This window comes from Ursus arctos, unplaced genomic scaffold (genome assembly GCF_023065955.2).
Source record: "Ursus arctos isolate Adak ecotype North America unplaced genomic scaffold, UrsArc2.0 scaffold_9, whole genome shotgun sequence".
In the NCBI taxonomy this organism is placed as follows: domain Eukaryota; kingdom Metazoa; phylum Chordata; class Mammalia; order Carnivora; family Ursidae; genus Ursus; species Ursus arctos.
Genome location: NW_026623111.1, coordinates 82,043,936 through 82,066,256, shown reverse-complemented (window position 1 = coordinate 82,066,256; position 22,321 = coordinate 82,043,936). Strand labels below are relative to the sequence as shown.

General features: G+C 42.5%; 1 long non-coding RNA gene across 2 annotated transcripts in view; it reads right to left on the bottom strand.

Moving 5' to 3' along the window:
• Positions 1 to 242: 242 nt before the first annotated feature.
• Positions 243 to 22,321, bottom strand: part of LOC130543249 (uncharacterized) — a 59,167-nt gene continuing 37,088 nt past the window's right edge. For both annotated transcript variants that reach the window (XR_008958454.1, XR_008958453.1), the window contains 3 exons: positions 1,577 to 2,948; positions 1,249 to 1,441; positions 243 to 1,057 (listed from right to left, as the gene is read on the bottom strand). This is a non-coding gene — a long non-coding RNA (uncharacterized LOC130543249). The remainder of the gene's footprint in view (positions 1,058 to 1,248; positions 1,442 to 1,576; positions 2,949 to 22,321) is intronic.

Sequence of the window (22,321 nt, the reverse complement as noted above, 5' to 3'; positions counted from 1 at the left end):
TCATAGGGAAGAAACAGAAACTCTTTGGCATAACCTGACTCACCCAGCATCAGGAAAGCAGTTCCAGAACTCAGCCCAGGGCCCTTGTCGCCTACCCAATTGAAGCCACCACCATGCCTCTATCGAAAGGAATTCCCAAAGACTCTCCTCTGACTCCACCACCAAAGAAACAGCAGATTGAATATGGCACTTCAAAATATCGAGATGATACATCTAGTATAGTTAGATACACAAGGTTTACCTTTATTTTTTTATTGTTTTTTATTACATAATGTTATAGTCTCCATACAGTAAATTTCGATGATACATTAGTTGCATATAACACCCAGTGCACCATGCAATATGTGCCCTCCTTACTACCCATCACCAGCCTATATTTTAAACAGGAAAATGCTGCTCTGAATAATTTTGAATTTTCCCTCGACCCCCATTGTAACTCTTGGGATGAAAAGACTAATCAGTGATGAAACATCACCTTTGACAATTGGAAAGACATCATCCATATTTGTATCTGACGACAAAAGGCCATCTAACACTAAATGGTGGCCACTCACCCATATCTTAGGCCCAACTGTATAAACACTGTCAAACGTATATCTTAAAAATAGACACATAGTAAACCTCACCTTCCCTTTCTAATGAAAGAGTGTTTCTAGGAAACAGCTGTTCAAAATACATTCATAAGCAGTCAATGAACAGAGAAAATGGGATCCCCTGCAAAGTGCTCCAAGCTCAGAAACTAAGTACCTCCTTCACCAAATTCAGAACGCTGACAACTATTACTTAAGTTTTACTTCATGGCTCAACTAGAGAAAAGAGAAAAACCCAGGAGATGGTGGGTTAATGAGAGGTTTTACTTCCAGTCCTGATGTGGATATGACATTTCTCCAAATGGACCTGCCGCTTTCTCTGAATGCTGGATCCCGTGTCAAGCTGCCTCACTGACTCAGATGCAGACGTTCAGAACGTCGGGTCTCGCGGAGCCAGAGCAGAGAAGTGTTGTCAGATGGGGAGAAGCAGCTCCTCGGACCTAAAGCCTGCACACCTGCTGTGGTTTCTGGGAGAAGGGGAAACATAGACTTGTCTTTTAGTAGTAATTATCTTCCAGCCCATTGCCACCATTCCCAGGAAACAGCTAGCACAATGCTGAAGTTGGGTAATGGCTCTGGGCCTTCCTAGCACCACACCTGTGCCTGAGGGAACAGGGAATACCCTGCTGAACTCGGGGAACTGCTCAAGGTCCATTACCTGCACTGTGTCGGGGGACAGGGGCACCGCACTGAAGTTGGGGACTGTGCGGTCCTTTCTCTTGCTCTTCCTGGGGAACACGGGAAACCCTGGAATGTCTGCGAACCATCCCACAAAAGCTTTGCTGAGCGGGTGGCCTGAAGTTCCTGGGTCTGGGGTGTATGGCCAGTTGACGGAGACTAGGCAGAAGAGACTTTCAAGGGAAAAAGGAAAGAAACCTGAGTCTCCATGATGAACTCTCTCAACATGCTCTTCCAGAACCCCGCCTCTTACCCGGGGTGCCCCTACTCCCAGAAAGCCCACCTATGGCCACACAGCATGCACTCACCCAGCCAGGAACTCCACAGGTCCACTCTCTCAAAACTCCACTTCCTTGGCTCCTGGTCTGCGTCCTTGGGCTGCTCCGGATCTGCACACAGAGACATAGCTCCACCCCCATGGGGTGATTGCTTGGGGAGTATGATGCTTCCAACTCCTTGAATGCCAGGCAACCAGCCCCATGACTCACAACTCTGGGAGTGCAGAGGTCCAGGAGGCACCTCCTTGGCTAAACGCCCTTAGCAGGCATGACGGGGATCATGGGCAGGGCTGCAATCACACACACACACACACACACACACACACACACACGGCCCCTTTCGCGGACCCCTCTAGCTGCAGACCACCCTCAGAGCCCTGCCCCTTCCCTTCTGCACCAACCCTTCCTGCAAGGGTGTGCCTGGTTCCTGGCAAGGTCAGCTGCTCTCAGACTGTTCCAGCCTTGGGCTTTAGGAAATGCAATGCTTTTATGCATATCCAAGGCAATTTTAAGCGCCAAAAGGAATGCTCCAAGCGGGAATAGCTTTGCCTTCTTGTCTCACCCATGGAGTGGATAGTGCTTCTCAGACCTTCAAAACATCCTTCTAGGGTGAGCCCATTTGTGCTGCAATCTATATACACATGCTTAGTTCTACAGGGAAGGAAGGAAAAGCCGGCCTTCTGTTCTGTCGCGGTTGTGAACCAGGAACATTTATTTTTCACTTGAAAACAGAGTGTTATTGTCGACACTAAATGAAGGACCCTTTTAAAACATTTTAGAGAGGAAGGAAGAGAGTTTTATTCAAACCCAAGTCAAGGACAGCTGCCTGGGAGACACAATCTTCACAAAGAAGGGAGTGCTCCAGGGAAGGAACATTTAGGGCAGGGTCATATATTTGTTCTGAGTTGTGCTACGTACAGTTATACATCATGATGAGGAAGAAGGTTCCAGAAAGTGACAGACTTTTTCTTATGTTTTCAGTATGTACAAATCAGTATGACTTTAATCTTATGGAAGCAAGAAAGGTTCTTTTGTGTTCTCACCTTGATGTTGGCAAAGGCATTTTTGGTTCTCTTTTTCTTTTTGATGCATATGGACAATAAGTGCTGGGGGCAGAAATAGGGCCCATGCTTTGAGGGTTTGCCCAGTCATTTTGAGCTGGGTAAAATGTTAAAGGAGAGCTTTCCTGGGAGGCCAAGATCAGGCCTCACAGATGGTATGACATAAAAATTACTCTTATCCTTATCATCACTACCAAATGGTGGAACGTGAGATGAAAGCACCTTTCCAATAGTAAAGAGACATCAAAGGACCCCTACAGAAGGTTACCTGCTCCATGGTCAACACAGGTAACAGAGGCGTTCATGGTCTCTGGACTCCTCCCCTTGTCCTGTCCAAATCTCTGAAACATAGAGATCATTTACAGTCAGAATTTTACACATCTTAGAGATGTCTGGCACCATTCCCTTGGACTACAGAATACAACAGAATAGCTCACTGTCACAACATGAAAGTGCCCCTGGATACACTAAGTTCTTTCTCCGCAACGTTGGCCTTAATGAAATCATAATCGTAACATAGAAACACTACGATGGTTGGGAATAAATAATCACAGGTAAGGGAATATTTAGGAAATCTTTAGAAGCATTGTCTCACTCTATAGAAGAGGCTAACTGCTTTAAATACTATTTCCGACCTTACAGGACACTCTACAGACCAGAGCCTCCATCAATTAAAAAAGCATAGTTCTTTCAGTCACTTTAATATCAGAAAAATAGTATAGTATCTCTATTCCTAGGGATCTTTAAGTCTCCGACTCAAAGGTCCTCCACTGAGAGAATTATCTTCATGATCATGATGGGCAGAGGTGAAAAGGCAGCCAAATTCATTCCATTTGGCCACACAACAAGAAAATCCTAATACTTCCTAGATTTCCAGATTGAGAAGACCAGGGGTAGAGCGAAATGGTACCTTGTATGGAAGAACAAGGGATTTGGAGTCAGTTTGGAGATCACACTTAGGTTTCTGACACTAAAATCCTCTGTAATTCATATCATTTCTGAGCCTTTGTCTATCCATCTAAAAATGGGACTCATTCTATCTACACCCCAGTTGAGAAGTTTACGAGGGAGAATGCTACTCAGAGCCAGTATGGATTCTCCCAAGAGCAGGTGCTCAGGAGCCATAATTACCATTGGGTCTATATCTTTTCCAAAGAAAAGAACACATGGTGAAACCGTGTTTCGAAAAGATGACTCACAAGATGATTTTCACACTTTCATGAAGGTCAAGAAACTGCTATTTTGTTGTAATTCTCTCAGAAATCATGTTATTAGCTTGGTGGGGACAATAGCAACATCATCACTAGGAGTGGGGAGCTTCTCATCTCCATATGGCTATGTTGACTACCTTAACACAATGCCACCAGAAAGGAAAGCTGGAGGGAGGTGTGTGTGGGCACAGGCCAAGGCTGCCAGGTGTGCCTGGGACATGCAGAACTCTGATAGGAGGCTTAAGTCCTGTCTATGTTAGGATAGTCAGTGCTCTTCAGAGACAAAGGGCCATTGTGTGTGAGCCCTGATGTAGAAAAGGTGGAAAATGTCCATTGCGATTCCCTCTCTGACCCTTAGGATATGCAGCAAAGTTACATTGAATTTTTAAACATGGAGGGATTTCCTGGTCTTCTTTTCATGAGGACTCGGGCTCTATTCCTTGGTGGCCTACGAATAGAATCTAGTTAGTTTCAGGATGTTAAAATGTAGACATGATTCATGGAACAACATATCATCTGTTTGGGTAAATAGTCTATGACCACTGGAAATTGCACGTATTATGCAATATTACATAGACGTCAATTAGGTCACATTTGTTACCAATGTTTTGTCTGCTTTTTCCATCAGATATTGAGAAAGGCATATTAAAATTTCCAAACAAAATTTCCAAAAAAAGAGGATGCCGATCAAAAATGTTGTGTGAAAACGAAAAGAAAGTGCCATCACTCCATTCAGTGAATCAGGTTTGTGCAGAGAGACGGTAACGTTGATCACTGAAGACACCAGGGTTTTCCAATATGTGTGTTGAACCTTAAGGAAACTGCCATAGACGTAACTCTCAGTAAGAATAGCATGGTAAGGGTCTTCCAACTCCCATCCTCTGTCATGATGATGGAAGCATGTTGCAGAGTGGGAATGAAAGCATAAGGGCCACTAACCAATCTTCAAGGAAGAACATTGTATCAAAGCCATCATTCACCTGACATCTTCGGTCGTGAAGATGAAACTATTGGCACAGGTGTCTAAGAAAACATAGGGAAAATGCCATATACTGAAGTCCACGAAAGAACACCATAGAGAAAGCATCTTGCATCTCACAGTCTTCTGTCATAAAAACGGAAGTATGTGCAAAACTGTCTGTGAAAACAGACGCATAAAGCGCGTTGTTTCACTCTATACAGGAACACTGTATTGACACCATGTCTCAACTCACAACTTCTGTAGTGAAGACGGAAGCCTTGGTAAGAATGTGTGCGAGCTCATAAAGAAGTGCCGTCTACTTAATTCTAAGAACCAAATCTGTGTAGATAGAAAACAATATCAAACCAACCTCCTGACAAATGGATCAACCGGGGTTTCCTTCCTGTGTGTTGAACCTTAACGAAAGTGCCATAAACTTAATAGTAGGTGAGAGCACTGGGTAGATAGCATCTTTCAACCAACAAATTCTGTCATGAAGATGGAAACGTTTGCATCATTGCCCTGAAAGCATAAGGAAAGTGGCAGAGACTTAGCTTCAAGAAAGGACCGTACCGAATCCATCCTTCAAGGCACGTCTTCTTTTACGAAGTTGGAAGCATTCTCAGAAGTGTTTCTCAGCATAAGGGAATTATCGTACGCTTAACTTTATGAGGGAAATCTGTAGGACACTGTCTGAAACTCAGATCTTTTCTCATGAGGCTGAAAGCATTGGCTCAAGGGTAAAGGAACTTGTAAAGAAATGACGTTTACTCCACTCTGAGCACCAAGGTTCTGTATAGAGAATGAAACTTCAAACATCCTGATGCATGAAGAGAGAAGCTTTTTCAAATATCTGTGTTGAACGGTAAAAGAAGTGCCATACGCTTAGCACTATTAAAGAGCACCATCTGGAGACAACTTTCCAAATCAAGTTCATGAGGGTGGATGTATGTTCCAAAATCTGCATGAAACCTAAGGAACATTCTGTATGCTCAGGTAAGAACACCCTTGGAAAAAATCTTTCAACTCACATCTTCTGTAATGAAGATGGGAGTACTTGCAGAAGTGCAAGTGAAAGCATAAGGAGAGGTCCTATCTAAGTAGTTGTGAGAAACAACTCCGTGTTGATAGAAGGCAACATCGAAGTAACATGGTGACCCATGAATATACACCCGTTGTCCAGCACGTGCCTTGAACCTTAAGGAAAAGGGCACTATATACAAATCTCAGTCAGAACACCGAATGGACACCATCTTCCAAGTCACAGCTTCTGTGAGGATGATCGCAAGTTTTTCAAGTGTCTACGAATGCATAAGGAAGGTGTCACCTACTTTACACTAGGAGAGAATACTCTATCTAAAAGCATCTTGCACCTCACATCTTTTCTCATGAAGTGGGAGCATTGTGCAAAACAGTGCCTGCGAGCATCAAGATAATGCACTTCGTTTAAAACTGTAATAATACTACACAGAAAGCATCACTCAACTCACTTCTTTCATGAGGATGAAAGCCGTTCGAAAAGGTTGTGTGAAAACAAAAAGAAAGTGCAATCAATTAGCTAAAGAGTTTGTGTAGAGAGATGGCAACTTTGATCAGTGAAGACACTAGGGCTTCCCTATATGTGTTTCCTTAAGGTTCACTTAAGGAAACAGCCCCAGATGTAACTCTCAGTAATAGGAGTGCATGGAAACAGTCTTCCAACTCCCGTCGTCTGTCATGATGATGGAAGAATGTTTCAGAGTGGGAAGGAAAGCATAGGAAAAGGGCCAATAACGAATATTTTAAGGCAGAATATTGTATCGAAGCCATCTTTCACCTCACGTATTCGATCATGAAGATGAAAGCATTTCAACAGGCGTCTAAGAAAACATAAGGAAAGTGCCATATACTGAAGTCTCTGAAAGAACACCATAGAGAAAGCATCTTGCATCTCACAGTTTTTCTTTTCTTTCTTTAATGTTTTATTATGTTTGTCAACATACAGTGCATCCCCGGTTTCCGATGTAAGGCTCGATGATTCATTAGTTGCGTATAACACCTAGTGCACCATGCAATACGTGCCCTCCTTACCTCCCATCACCGGTCTATCCCATTCCCCCACCCCCCTCCCTTCTGAGGCCCTCAGTTTGTTTCTCATAGTCCATAGTCTCTCATGTTTCATTCCCCCTTCTGATTACCCCCCCTTTCTTTATCCCTTTCTTCTCCTACCGATCTTCCTAGTTCTTTTGTTCCATAGATGAGAGAAATCATATGATAGTTGTCTTTCTCTGCTTGACTTATTTCACTTAGCATTAGCTCCTCCAGTGCCATCCATGTTGTAGCAAATGTTGAGAACTCGTTCTTTCTGATAGCTGAGTAATATTCCATTGTATGTATGGACCACAACTTCTTACTCCAGTCATCTGTTGAAGGGCATCTCAGCTCCCTCCACGATTTAGCTATTGTGGACATTGCTGCTGTGAACATTGGGGTGCATATGGCCCTTCTCTTCACTACGTCTGTATCTTTGGGGTAAACACCCAGTAGTGCAATGGCTGGATCATAAGGTAGCTCAATTTTTAACTTTTTAAAGGACCTCCACACTGTTTTCCAGAGTGGCTGTACCAACTTGCATTCCCACCAACAATGTAGGAGGGATCCCCTTTCTCCACATCCTCTCCAACAATTGTTGTCTCTTGCCTTGTCTATTTTTGCCATTCTAACTGGCGTAAGGTGGTATCTCAGTGTGGTTTTGATTTGAATTTCCTTGATGGCTAATGATTTTGAACATTTTTTCATGTGTCTGTTAGCCATTTGTATGTCTTCATTGGAAAAGTGTCTGTTCATATCTTCTGCCCATTTTTTGATTTGATTATTTGTTTCTCGTGTATTGAGTTTGAGAAGTTCTTTGTAGATCTTGGATACCAGTCCTTTATCTGTAGTATCATTTGCAAATATATTCGCCCATTCCGTGGGCTGCCTCTTTGATTTTCTGCGTCCTTGACTGTGCCGAAACTTTTAATCTTGATGAAGTCCCATAAATTCATTGTATCTTTTGTTTCTCTTGCCTTTGGGGATGTATCATGAAAAAGGTTGTTTTGGCCGATGTCGTGGAGGTTGCTGCCTATGTTCTCCTCTAGAATTTTGATGGATTCCCATCGAGGTCTTTCATCCATTTGGAGTTTATTTTTGTGTATGGTGTGAGATAGTGGTCAAGTTTCATTCTTTTGCATGTGGCTGTCCAATTTTCCCAGCACCATTTATTGAAGAGACTTTTTTCCCACCGGATGTTTTTTCCTCCTTGCTCAAATATTAGCTGCACAAAGAGCCGAGGGTCCATTTCTCTGTTCTCTATTCTGTTCCATTGGTCTATGTGTCTGCTTTTGTGCCAGTAGCATGCTGTCTTTGTGATCACAGCTTTGTAGTACAGCTCGAAATCTGGCATTGTGATGCCCCCAGCTTTATTTTTCCTTTTCAACAGTTCCTTGGAGATTCATGGCTTTTTCTGTTTCCATGCAAATTTAAAGACTATTTGTTCCAGTTCTTTGAAAAATGTCCTCAGTATTTTGATCGGGATAGCATTGAAAGTGTAGATGGCTCTGGGTAGCATGGACATTTTAACTATGTTAATTCTTCTGATCCTTGAGCATGGAATACCTTTCCATCTTTTTATGTCTTCCTTAATGGCTTTCAAGAGTGATTTATAGTTTCTAGAATATAGGTCCTTTACGTCTCTGGTTAATTCTAAGGTAACGTACGGTTTTTAGTGCTATTGTAAATGGGATGGATTCCCTAATTTCTCTTTCTTTGGTCTCATTATTCGTGTACACAAATGCAACTGATTTCTGAGCATTAATTTTGTATCCCACCACATTACTGAATTGCCCTATAACTTCTAATAGTTTGGGAGTGGCTTCTTTTGGGTTTTCCATATAGAGTATCATGTCATCTGCGAAAAGAGACATTTTGACTTCTTCTTTGCCGATTTGAATACCTTTGATCCCTTTTTGTCGTCTGATTGCTGTTGCAAAGACTTCCAGTACGATGTTGAATAATAGTGGCGAGAGTGGGCATCCTTGTCGAGTTCCTGATCTTAAGGGAAAGGCTTCCAGCTTTTCCCCATTGAGAATAATATTTGCAGTAGGCTTTTCATAGATGGCTTTTATGAGATTGAGAAATGTACCCTCTATTCCTACACTCTGAAGGGTTTTAATCAGGAAAGGATGCTGTATTTTGTCAAATGCTTTTTCGGCATCGAGAGGATCATATGATTCCTGAGTCTTTTCTTGTTGATATGATATATCACGCTGATGGATTTGCGAATATTGAACCACGCTTGCATCCCAGGTATGAATCCCACTTGATCGTGATGGGTAATTCTTTTAATGTACTGTTGGATTTTATTAGCAAGTATCTTGTTGAGGATTTTGGCGTCCATATTCATTAGGGAAATCGATCTGTAATTCTCCTTTTTGAGGGGGTCTTTGCCTGGTTTGGGGATCAAGGTAATATTGGTCTCATAGAATGAGTTTGGTAGCTTTCCTTCTGTTTCTATTTTTTGAAATAGCTTTAGGAGAATAGGTATTATTTCTTCTTTGAATGTTTGGTAGAATTCCCCAGGAAAACCGTCCAGGCCTGGAGTTTTGTTATTTGGAAGGTTGTTTATCACTGACTCAATTTCTTCATCATTAATTGGCCTGTTTAAGAAACCAATTTCTTCCTGTTTCAATCTTGGTAGTTTATAGGTTTCCAGGAAGGATTCCATCTCTTCCGGATTGCTTAGTTTATTGGCATATAGCTGTTGATAAAAATTTCTAATAATCCTTCCAATTTCAATGGTGTTCATCGTGACCTCTCCTTTTTCATTCATAATATTAATATTCGGGTCCTTTCTCTTTTCTTTTGGATGAGCGTTGCCAGTGGTCTGTCAGTTTTATTGATTCTCTCAAAGAACCAGCTTCTAGTCCTGTTGATCTGCTCTACTGTACTTCTGGTTTCTGCTTGATTGATTTCAGCTCTAATTTTGGTCAACTGCTTCCTCGTGTGTGGATTAGGCCTGTCCCTCTGTTGCTGTTCCAGCTTCTTGAGGTGAGAACATAAAAACCGCACTTTAGATTTTTCTATTCTTTTGAGTGAGGCTTGGATGGCTATGTATTTCCCCCTTAGGACTGCCTTTGCAGTATCCCATAGGTTTTTGGACTGTTGTATTTTCATTCCCATTGGTCTCCATAAATTGTTTAATTTGATTTTTGATTTCCTGGTTTATCAAGTCATTCCTGAGCAGGATGGTTCTTAGTCTCCAGGTGTCTGAGTTTCTTCCAAATTTGTCCTTGTGGTTGAGTTTCGATTTCAGAGCGTTGTGGTCTGAGAATATGCACGGGATAATTTCAATCTTTTGGTATCGGTTGAGACCTGTTTTGTGTCCAGAACATGGTCTATTCTTGAGAATGTTCCATGGGCATTAGAATAGAATGAGTATTCTTTGGTTCTGGGGTGTAGTGTTCTATATATATCTATGAGGTCCAACTTGTCGAGTATGGCATTCAAAGCCTTTGATTCTTTGCTTAGTTTTTGCCAGGGTGTTCTGTCTATTTCTGAGAGTGGAGTGTTGAGGTCCCCTACTATTAATGTATTTTTATTTATATGTCTCTTTATTCTGGTTAAGAGTTGGCTTGTGTATCTTGCTGCTCCCCTGTTGGGGGCATATATATTTATAATTGTCATATCCATTTGTTGAATACTTCCTTTAAGAATAATATAGTGTCCTTCTGCGTCTCTAACAATAGTCTGTAGTTTAAAATCCAATTTATCTGATATGAGAATTGCTACCCCAGCTTGCTTTTGAAGTCCATTTGCGTGAAAGATGGTACTCCATCCCCTTACTCTCAGTCTGAATGCATCTTTGGGTTCGAAATGAGTCTCTTGTAGACAGCAAATGGATGGGTCATTTCTTTTTATCCAATCTGCAACCCTTCTTTTTCTTTTGTTTTAAGATTTCATTTATTAATTTGACAGCAAAACAGCCAGTGAGAGAGGGAACACAAGCAGGGGGAGTAGGAGAGGAAGAAGCAGGCTCACAGCGGAGGAGCCTGATGTGGGGCTCGATCCCACAATGCCGGGATCACGCCCTGGCTGAAGGCAGACGCTTAACTGCTGTTCCACCCAGGCGCCCTGCATCTCACAGTCTTCTGGCATGAAAAAGGAATCATGTGAAAAAGTGTGTACAAAAAGAGATGCATAAAGCGCGTTGCCTCACTCTATAGAAGAACACTGTATAGACATCATGTCTCAACTCACAACTTCTGTTGTGAAGATGGAAGCCTTGGCAAGAGTGTGTGCAAGCATGTAGAGAAAGGGCTGTCTACTTAATTCTGAGAACCAAATCTGTCTAGATAGAAAACGATATCGAACCCACCTCCTGACAAATGGATCAACCAGGGTTTTCTTACCTATGTGTTGAAACTTAAGGAAAGTGCCATAAACTTAGTAGGTGAGAGCACTGGGTAGATAGCATCTTACAAACCACGACTTCTATCATGAAGACGAAAATGTTTGCAACGTTGTGGTGAAAACATAAGAAAAGTGGCAGAGACATGGCTCCAAAAAAGGACAGTACCTAATCCATCTTTAAAGGCACGTGTTCTTTCATGAAGCTGGAAGCATATACAAGAGAGTGTTTCTCAGCTTAAGGGAATTATCGTATGCTTAACTTTACAAGAGAACTCCATAGAATACCCTCTGAAACATCTTTTCACATGACCCTGGAAGCATTGGCTAAAGGGTGAGGGAATGTGTAAAGAAATGCCATTTACTCAACTCTGAGCACCAATGTTCTGTATAGAGGAAGAGATTTCAAACATCCTGATGTATGAAGAGAGATTTTCAAATATCTCTGTTGAACCATAAGAGAAGTGCCATATGCTTAACACTAAGAAAGAGCACCATCTAGAGACAACCTTCCAAATCACAACTACCTTCATGAAGATGGATGTATGTTCCAAAACTGTATGAAAACCTAAGGAACATGCTGTATGCTCAGGTAAGAACACCCTTGGAAAAGATCTCCCAACTCACATCTTCTGTAATGAAGATGGAAGTACATGCAGAAGTGTGAGTGAAAGCATAAGGAGAGGTCCTAAGTAGTTGTGAGTACCAGGTCAGTGTTGATAGGCAACATCGAAGTAACATGGTGACCCAGGAATATATATGCATTGTCCAATACGTGCGTTGAACCTTAAGGAAAGAACAATATACCCAAATCTCAGTCAGAACACCGAATGGACACCCTCATCCAAGTCACATCTTCTGTTAGGAAGATGTCAAGATTTTCGAAAGTGTCTACAAATGCATAGGGAAAGGGACACCTACTTTACTCAAGGAGAGAACACTCTATATAAAAGCGTCTTGCACCTCACATCTGGTGTCATGAATTGGGAGCATTGTACAAAACTGTGCCTGCAAGCATCAAGATAATGCCTTTTGTTGAACCATGTAAGAACACTACAAGGAAAGCATCTCTCAACTCACATCAGTCATGAGGAGGAAAGCCCTTCAAAAGTTGTGTGAAAACGAAAGGAAAGTGCCATCAGTCAATTCAGCGAACCATGTTTTTGTAGAGACAAGGCAACATTGATCAGTGAAAACAGCAGGGTTTACCAATACGTGTGTTGAACCTTAAGGAAACAGCCATAGACGTAATCTCAGGAAGAAGAGGGTATGGAAAGGGTTTTCCAAGTCCCATAATCTGTCATGATGATGGAAGCATGTGTCTGATTGGGAATAAAAGCATAAGGAAAGGGAGGTGAACCAACTTTAGGAAAGAACATTGTACCGAAGCCATCTTTGAAGTCACGTCTTCAGTCTTGAAGATGAAACCGTTTGTACAAGTGCCTAAGAAAACATAAGGAAAGTGCCATATACTGAATCTACGAAGGAACACCGTAGAGAAACCATCTGGCATCTCACAGTCCTCTGTCATGAAAACGGAAGCTTGTGCAAATGTGTGTAAGAAAGAGACACATAAACTCCTGGAGCATGCAGGGGCGGCTGGCGGTGTTAGAAACACAGACAGAGAGACACTGGCCCTGTACGTGAGAGCTCGGAAGCCAGGTGTGGGGCTCACATCCTGGACAGTGCAGGGTTGAGCAGCACCAACAGAAACAGAGTTAAAGTGGCCAGAACATCAGTGGAGAATGGTCCGCAATCCATCTGTTCTGAGACAGAGGCTGAGATTCGGCCACTGCTGCTCTGACTCTCAGAAGAAGCACAGCAAACCACCAGGGAAAGCCGCCAGAGAAAAGAAGCCTGGAAAGACCGGCTCACAGTGTGCCCACCCCCATCCCCCTTCACAGGGTACACAGAGACTCTACGCAAACAGGGTTGCCCAAGTATCGGCACGGCAGGCCCCTACCTCAGAAGGCAGGCTGAAAAATCAAGAAGCCCCCATACCTAAGATCCCTATAAAACAAGGGCGCACGGCCTGGGTCGTGGTCAATAATTTGGGCTCTGGACAACACCACAACCTCTCCTCATCTGAATGAGGAGAAGTCCCCCCCCCCCCCAGCAAAGAAAAGACAATAAGTTTGTGGCCTCTGCCACAGAACTTATGGATATGGATATAACCAAATTATCAGAAATGGAATTCAGAGTAACAATGGTCAAGATGATTTGTAGACTTGAAAAAAATATTGACAAAATTGTTAATGAGAACATAGAATCTCTAAGGGCAGAAATGTGAGCGAATCTGGCAGAAATTAAAAATTCTAGGAGCCAAATGCAGTCAAAACTAGAGGCTCTGTTGGCCAGGGTGAATGAGGCAGAAGGACGTATCAGCGAATTGGAAGATGGGTTAGTAGAGGAAAAAGCTAAAAGAGAATCTGGACTCAAAAAAAATCCACACACAGGAATGTAGGTTACGGGAAATGACTGACTCAATAAAACGTTCCAGTGTCAGAATCATCGGCATTCCTGAGGACGTAGAGAAAAACAGAGGTCTAGAAGAGATATTTGAACAAATTATAGCTGAAAACTTCCCTAATCTAGCAAGGGAAACAAACATTCATGTCCAAGAGGCAGAGAGGACCCCTTCCAAGCTCAACCACGACAAACCCACGCCACTTCACGTCATAGTGCATTCGCAAATATTAGATGCAAGGATACAGTATTGAAAGCGGCCAGGGCAAAGAAATTTCTCACGTACCAAGGCAAAGATATCAGAATTACGTCTGACCTCTCTACACAGACCTGGAATGAGATAAAGGGTTGGGGGGGCATTTTTATTTTTATTTTTTTATTTTTATTTTTTTTTTATTTTTTATTTTTTTAAAGATTTTATTTATTTATTCGACTGAGATAGAGACAGCCAGCGAGAGAGGGAACACAAGCAGGGGGAGTGGGAGAGGAAGAAGCAGGCTCATTGCAGAGGAGCCTGATGTGGGGCTCGATCCCATAACGCCGGGATCACGCCCTGAGCCGAAGGCAGACGCTTAACCGCTGTGCCACCCAGGCGCCCCATGGGGGGCATTTTTAAATCTCTTTCAGAGAAAAACATGCAGCCAAGGATCCTTTATCCAGCAAGGCTGTCATTCAGAATTCATGGAGAAATAAAGACCTTCCAGAATCGTGGTCATTGACCAATTTTTTTAACCACAAAACCAGCCCTACAGGAGATATTAGGGGGGGGGGGTTCTATAAAAGTAAAAAGGCCCCAAGAGTGATAGAGAACATAAAGTCACAATCTATGGAAACAAAGACTTTACTGGCAATATGGCATCATTAAAATCACATCTCTCAATAATCCGTCTCAATGTAAATGGCCTAAATGCTCCCATAAAACACCACAGGGTTTCTGATTGGATAAAAAGACATGACCCATCCATTTGCTGTCTACAAACACTCATTTTGAACTTAAAGATACATTCAGACTAAAAGGATGGAATACCATCTTTCACGCCAATGGACCTGAAAAGAAAGCTGGGGTAGCAATTCTCATGTCAGACAGATTGGATTTGAAACTAAAGACTATAGTTAGAGACACATAAGGGCACTATATTATTCTTAAAGGATGTATCCAACAAGTGGATATGACAATTATAAATATATATGCCCCCAACAGGGGAGCAGCAAGATACACAAGCCAACTCTTAACCGGAATAAAGAGATATATAGATAAAAATACATTAATAGTAGGAACCTCAACACTCCACTATCAGCAACAGACAGAGCACCGGAGCAGAAAACCAACATAGAAACAAGAGCTTTGAATGCCATGCTAGACGAGTTAGACCTCATAGATATATATAGAACACTGTACCACAGAACCAAAGAATACTCATTCTATTCTAATGCCCATGGAACATTCTCAAGATTAGACCATGTTCTGGGACACAAATCAGGTCTCAACTGATACGAAAAACTGAAATTATCCCCTCATATTCTCAGAGCACAACACTCTGAAATTGGAACTCAAAAACAAGGAAGATTTTGGAAAAAAACTCAAACACTTGGAAACTAAGAACCATCCTGCTCAGGAATGACCCAATGAACCAGGAAATCAAAAATATATTTAAACAATTTATGGAGACCAACGGGAATGAAAACACAACGGTCCAAAACCTATGGGATACTGCAAAGGCACTCCTAAGGGGGAAATACATAGCCATCCAAGCCTCACTCAAAAGAATAGAAAAATCTAAAATGCAGTTTTTATATTCTCACCTCAAGAAGCTGGAACAGCAACAGAGGGACATGCCTAATCCACTCACGAGAAAGCAGTTGACCAAAACTAGAGCAGAAATCAATGAACTAGAAACCAGAAGTACAGTAAAGCAGATCAACAGGACTAGAAGCTGGTTCTTTGAGAGAATCAATAAAATTTACAAAACACTGGCAAGACTTATACAAATGAATAGAGAAAGGACCTAAATTAATAAAATTATGAATGAAAAAGGAGAGGTCATGACCAACACCAATGAAATTGGAATGATTATTAGAAACTTTTACAAACAGCTATATGCCAATAAATTAAGCAATCTGGAAGAGATGGAGGCCTTCCTAGAAACCTATATACTACCAAGACTGAAACAGGAAGAAATTGACTTTTTAAACAGGCCAATTAATTATGAATAGATTGAGCCAGTGGTAAAAAACCTTCCAAATAACAAAACTCCAGGCCCGGACGGTTTTCCTGGGGAATTCTACCAATCATTCAAAGAAGAAATAATACCTATTCTCCTAAAGCTATTTCAAATAATAGAAACAGAAGGAAAGCTACCAAACTCATTCTATGAGGCCAATATTACCTTGATCCGCAAAACAGGCAAAGACCCCCTCAAAAAGAAGAATTACAGACCAATTTCCCTAATGAATATAGATGCCAAAATCCTCAACCAGATTCTGGCCAATAGAATCCAACAGTACATTAAAACGATTATCCATCATGAACAAGTGGGATTCATCCCTGGGATGAAAGCGTGGTTCAATATTCGCAAATCGATCAGCGTGATACATCATATCAACAAGAAAAGACTCAGGAACCATATGATCCCCTCAACTGATCCAGAAAAAACATTTGACAAAATACAGCATCCTTTCCTGATTAAAACCCTTCAGAGTGTAGGAATAGAGGGTTCATTTCTCAATCTCATAAAAGCCATCTATGGAAAGGCTACAGAAAATATTCTCAATGGGGAAAAGCTGGAAGCCTTTCCCTTAAGATCAGGAACTCGACAAGGATGCCCACTCTCGCCACTATTATTCAACATAGTACTAGAAGTCCTTGCAACAGCAGACAACAAAAAGGGATAAAAGGTATCCAAATCAGCAAAGAAGTCAAAATGTCTCTCTTGACAGATGACATGATACTCTATATGGAAAACCCAATAGAATACACGCGCAAAATATGAGAAGTTATAGAGCAATTCAGTAATGGGGTGGGATAGAAAATCAATGCTCAGAAATCAGTTGCATTTCTATACACGAATAATGAGACTGAAGAAAGAGAAATTAGGGAATCCAGCCCATTTACAATAGCACCAAAAACCATATGTTACCTAGGAATTAACCAGAGACGTAAAGGACCTATATTCTAGAAACTATAAATCACTTTTGAAAGACATAGAGGAAGACACAAAGAGATGGAAAAATACTCCATGCTCATGGATCGGAAGAATTAACATAGTTAAAATGTCCATGCTACCCAGAGCAATCTACACTTTCAATGCTATCCCGATCAAAATAACGATTAGATTTTACAAAGAACTCGAAAAAACAGCCCTTAAATTTGTATGGAACCAGAAAAGGCCCCGAATCGCCAAGGAATTGTTGAAAAGGAAAAACAAAGCTGGGGGCATCACAATACCAGATTTCAAGCTGTACTACAAAGCTGTGATCACAAAGACAGCATGGTACTGGCACAAAAGCAGACACATAGACCAATGGAACAGAATAGAGAACCCAGAAATGGGCCCTCGACTCTGGGCAACTGATTTTTGACAAAGCAGGAAACAACATCCAGTGGAAAAAAGACAGTCTCTTCAATACATGGTGCTGGGGAAATTGGACAGCTACATGCAAAAGAATGAAACGTGACCACTCCCTAACACCATACACAAAGATAAACTCTAAATGGATGAAAGACCTCAATGTGAGACAGAAATCCATCAAAATCCGAGAGAAGAGCATAGGCAGCAACCTCTATGACATCAGCCACAGCAACCTTTTTTATGACACATCTCCAAAGGCAAGAGAGACAAAAGATAAAATGAACTTGTGGGATTTCATCAATATAAAAACTGTTGCAAAGCCAAGGAAACAGAAAAACAAAGAGGCAGCCCACGGAATGGGAGAATACATTTGCAAATGATACTACAGAGAAAAGACAGGTATCCAAGATCTACAAAGAAGTTCTCAAACTCAATACGTGAGAAACAAATAAACATCATAAAATGGGCAGAAGATATGAAATGACACTTTTCCAGTGAAGACACAGAAATGGCTAACAGACACTTTAAAAAATGTTCAAAATCATTAGCCATCAGGGAAATTCATATCAAAATCACACGGAGATACCAACTTAAGCCAGTTAGAATGGCAAAAATTGACAAGGCAAGAAACAATTGTTAGAGAGGATGTGGAGAAAGGGGATCCCTCCTACATTGTTGGTGGGAATGCAAGTTGGTACAGCCACTTTGAAAAAGTTTGGAGGTCCCTTAAAAGATTAAAAATAGAGCTACTGTGTGTCCAGCCATTGCACTACTGGGTATTTAAACCAAAGATACAGACGTAGTGAGAAGGGCCATATGCACCCCAATGTTCATAGCAGGGCTGTTCACAACAGCTATATCGTGGAAGGAGCCAAGATGCCCTTCAACAGATGACTGGATTAAGAAGTTGTGGTCCAGGCAGGAGGGGTTAAGATGGCGGAGGAGTAGGGGACCCCTTTTTCAGCCGGTCCCCTGAGTCGAGCTGGATAGGTAACAGACCAGCCTAAATAACCACAGAATCAGCCTGAGACGCAGGAAGATACATCTGATCTCTACAAATGAACATCTCCAGCGCTGAGTATTGAGGTACGAAGAGGGGAGCTGTAAGCCGTGCACAGATATCGGAAGATAAACGGAAGGGGGAGGGAGCCGCCGCATTTGGGCGCCGGGAAGCGGCAGCCACCTGCACGGGGGAGCAGGCGGACTCACGGAGGGCACCCGCGAGAGAGTGGACTGAGACCGGTGAACCGTGAACGCGCTCCACCAGGCATCTCCCGGAACACCGGAATCCCGGTGTGCTCACGGGATCCAGACTGAGACCGGGAGCTCCCGGAGCGCGCGCGGGGCGGCTGGCGGCTGGCGGGCCACCTGCACGGGGGAGCGGGCGGACTCGTGGTCGGACTCGCAGTCGGCACCCGCGAAACAGCAGACTGAGACCCTGAACCGGGTGCGCGCGCCACCAGGCTTCTCACGAAACTCCGGAATCCTGGTGTGCTCACCGGGCATAGACTGAGACCAGGAGACCCGGGAGCACCAGGGGCGGCCGGTGGCTGGCGGCATTAGAAACACAAAGGACAGAGACGCGCCGGCCCTGGAAGTGAGGGCAGGGACGCCGGGTTGGTGCGCACATCCCGGGACGCTGCAGGGTTGAGCAGCACCAACAGTAACAGAGTTAAAGTGGCCAGAACATCAGTGGAGAACGGGCCGCAATCCCTCTGTTCTGTGACAATTCAGCCTCTGCTGCTCTGACTCTCAGAAGAGGCATAGGTGACCACCAGGGAAAGCTGCCAGAGAACAAAAGCCTGGAAATACCAGCTCAGAGAGTGCCCATCCCCATCCCCCCTCGCGGGGGACACGGAGACTCTAACCAAACAGGGTTGCCTGAGTATGGGCATGGCAGGCCCCTCCCCCAGAACACAGAAGGCAGGCTGAAAAATCAAGAAGCCCACAACCCCAGGCGCATGGGTGGTGCAGTCATTGAGCGCCTGTCTCCGGCTTAGGGCGTGATCCCAGCGTTCCGGAAAGGAGTCCCTCATCGGGCTCTTCTGCTGGGAGCCTGCTTCTTCCTCTCTCACTCCCCTGCTTCTGTTCCATTCTTGCTGACTGTCTGTCTCCCTCTCTCAGATAAGTAAATAAATAAAATCTTTAAAGAAGAAGCCCACATCTCTAAGATCCCTATAAAACAAGGGGCACGGCCTGGGACCCAGTCAATAATTTGGGCTCTGGACAACCCCGCAACCTCCCCTCATCAGAATGACAAGAAGGAGAAGCCCCCCCCAGCAAAGAAAAGACAGTGAGTCTGTGGCCTCTGCCACAGAAGTAACGGATATGGATGTAACCAAAGTATCAGAAATGGAATTCAGAGTAACAATGGTCAAGATGATGAGTAGACTTGAAAAAAGTATTCAGGAAAATGTTACTGAGAATATAGAATCCCTAAGGGCGGAAATGAGAGCGAATTTGACAGAAATTAAAAATTCTATGAGCCAAATGCAGGCAAAACTAGAGGCTCTGACGGCCAGGGTCACCAAAGCAGAGGAAAGGGTTAGTGAATTGGAGGATGGGTTAATAGAAGAAAAAATGAAAATAGAAGATGGTCTTAAAAAAATCCACGCCCACGAATGTTGGCTACGGGAGATTACTGACTCAACGAAACGATCCAATGTTAGAATCATCGGCATCCCCGAGGGGGTGGAGAAAAACAGAGGTCTAGAAGAGATATTTGAACAAATCGTAGCTGAAAACTTCCCTAATCTAGCAAGGGAAACAAACATTCGTGTCCAAGAGGCAGAGAGGACACCTCCCAAGCTCAACCACGACAAACCTACGCCACGTCACGTCACAGTGCATTTCGCAAATATTAGATCCAAGGATACAGTATTGAAAGCGGCCAGGGCAAAGAAATTTCTCACATACCAAGGCAAAGGCATCAGAATTACGTCAGACCTGTCTACACAGACCTGGAATGAGAGAAAGGGTTGGGGGAGCATTTTTAAAGCTCTTTCAGAGAAAAATATGCAGCCAAGGATCCTTTATCCAGCAAGGCTGTCATTCAGAATTGATGGAGAAATAAAGACATTTCAGAATTGACAGTCACTAACCAATTTCGTGACCACGAAACCAGCCCTACAGGAGATATTACGGGGGGTTCTATAAAAGTAAAAAGGCCCCAAGAGTGATACAAAACAGAAAGTCACAGCCAATACAAACAAAGACTTTACTGACAACATGGCAGCATTAAAAGCATATCTCTCAGTACTCAGTCTTAATATTAATGGTTTAAATTCTTCCTTAACAGGCCACAGGGTTGCAGATTGGATAAAAAGAAATGACCCATCCATTTTCTGTCTACAAGAGACTCATTTCGAACCCAAAGATGCATTCAGACTGAGAGTAAGGGGATGGCGTACCATCTTTCTCGCAAATGGACCTCAAAAGAAAGCTGGGGTAGCAATTCTCATATCAGATAAATTGGATTTTAAACTACAGACTATAGTTAGAGACGCAGAAGGGCACTATATTATTCTTAAAGGAAGTATTCAACAAGTGGATATGACAATTATAAATATATATGCCCCCAACAGGGGAGCAGCAAGATACACAAGCCAACTCTTAACCAGAATAAAGAGACATATAAATAAAATACATTAATAGTAGAGGACCTCAACACTCCACTCTCAGAAATAGACAGAACACCCTGGCAAAAACTAAGCAAAGAATCAAAGGCTTTGAATGCCATACTCGACGAGTTGGACCTCTTAGATATATAGAGAACACTACACCCCAGAACCAAAGAATACTCATTCTATTCTAATGCCCATGGAACATTCTCAAGAATAGACCATGTTCTGGGACACAAAACAGGTCTCAGCCGATACCAAAAGATTGAAATTATCCCCTGCATATTCTCAGACCACAACGCTCTGAAATTGGAACTCAACCACAAGGACAAATTTGGGAGAAACTCAAACACTTGGAGACTAAGAACCATCCTGCTCAGGAATGACTCGATAAACCAGGAAATCAAAAATCAAATTAAACAATTTATGGAGACCAATGAGAATGAAAATACAACAGTCCAAAACCTATGGGATACTACAAAGGCAGTCCTAAGGGGGAAATACATAGCCATCCAAGCCTCACTCAAAAGAATAGAAAAATCTAAAATGCAGTTTTTATATTCTCACCTCAAGAAGCTGGAACAGCAACAGAGGGACAGGCCTAATCCACGCACGAGGAAGCAGTTGACCAAAATTAGAGCTGAAATCAATCAAGCAGAAACCAGAAGTACAGTAGAGCAGATCAACAGGACTAGAAGCTTTGAGAGAATCAATAAAATTGACAGACCACTGGCAACGCTCATCCAAAAGAAAAGAGAAAGGACCCAGATTATTAAAATTATGAATGAAAAAGGAGAGGTCACGATGAACACCATTGAAATTGGAAGGATTATTAGAAATTTTTATCAACAGCTATATGCCAATAAACTAAGCAATCCGGAAGAGATGGAATCCTTCCTGGAAACCTATAAACTATCAAGATTGAAACAGGAAGAAACTGATTTCTTAAACAGGCCAATTAATGATGAAGAAATTGAGTCAGTGATAAACAACCTTCCAAATAACAAAACTCCAGGCCCGGACGGTTTTCCTGGGGAATTCTACCAAACTTTCAAAGAAGAAATAATACCTACTCTCCTAAAGCTATTTCAAAAATAGAAACAGAAGGAAAGCTACCAAACTCATTCTATGAGGCCAATATTACCTTGATCCCCAAACCAGGCAAAGACCCCCTCAAAAAGGAGAATTACAGACCGATTTCCCTAATGAATATGGACGCCAAAATCCTCAACAAGATACTTGCTAATAGAATCCAACAGTTCATTAAAAGGATTATCCACCACGATCAGGTGGGATTCATACCTGGGATGCAAGCGTGGTTCAATATTCGCAAATCAATCAGCGCGTGATTGATCGATATGGTGTATCAGCATGATACATCATATCAACAAGAAAAGACTCAGGAACCATATGATCCTCTCAATCGATGCAGAAAAAGCATTTGACAAAATACAGCATCCT